Genomic DNA, 1,245 nt, shown 5'->3' on the forward strand with positions numbered 1-1,245 from the left:
CTTCGCTCTATTTAATTCGCATCAAAGGAAACCTGGTTTTCAGCTTTGACATTTGCTTTGGAAGAGTTTACAAACTATTTCAGTCCAATGATACTTCTGTGGATGGATTTTCATGCTCATGACCTGCCCACTGAAAATCGCCAAAATTCGCTCCCTCCCCTCCAAATTTTCAATTTGTCGCATTTTTTAAAGACAGTTTCCCAACCAGGTAAAACACCGAATCACTTCAAATTTAGAATTTTTGATTGAGGAAATGCTGCTCTTAGACCAGTTTTAAAAATAGCTTCACGGTTTTTACCAGCGCTGAGTATGAGTGGTGTCAATATCACAAAAATCACAATATAAACTTCTCAACAACTGGTATAGACATACCAACCAAATAAGCGAAACTATGGAAATCTCGTAAAGGTTACCTCGGTATTCAACTGTAACCACAACAGAAAGGTCATGTTTTGCTTAATGGAAGAAGATATTGATATTGTCCAGTTGTGTTTGTGTTCTGTCATCTAGATGTGCCGGAGGTCAACAAAATGAATCATAATATCACTTATAGCGATAGAGCAGAAATCAACTCAAGACAAATTACTTATCATCAAGCCACTATTTTTTACTTGACGACCCTTCAAATCGAGACGAGTTCGCTTTCTGTGAATCTTCAAACACTTTTCTTGTATGAGACTTCGTTACTCTACTGTCCTCTATGCAGTCCAAGTATTCGAACGATACTTTCCTTCTGAAAGCACTCATGTTATCATATCTGTTTAGTTTATGTTTAGTAAGTCATGCAATGAAATGTCACGCATTTGCATTACACATGTCGTCAGGTCTTAGACCTGTGCAAAAGTGATTTGTTGTTTACAAAACGCACTGGAAACAACGTCAACAAGTAAAAATTACCAAAGTGTGGGCCCCAAATTATTTAATCAGTATACAAACCGTAAGGAGCCACAATGCAAGCCTTGCCAATACACTTTGCATTTTAAGTCAGGTGTTGAAGAAGAAATTATTTGATTTGTTCGCATTTCCTGTTAATAATTGGTGAAGAGACAAGATTCGAATTTTAAGTAAATCAGTTAAGTATAGTGGCTGAGCATTCTCAGAAAAAAATGACCAGATTGTTCACAAAATTCCAAAAAAATTAAAAAAAAAAACCTTTTTGTTTCTTGTAACATGACATGTTTTGTTCGTTTTTAAATCTGTTATTATTCATTTTTTTTTGCTGTGAAATGCATTTTTTCAAACACC

The sequence above is a fragment of the Pavona decussata genome, unplaced genomic scaffold (genome assembly GCF_977016875.1).
Source record: "Pavona decussata unplaced genomic scaffold, jaPavDecu1.1 SCAFFOLD_95, whole genome shotgun sequence".
NCBI lineage: Eukaryota > Metazoa > Cnidaria > Anthozoa > Scleractinia > Agariciidae > Pavona > Pavona decussata.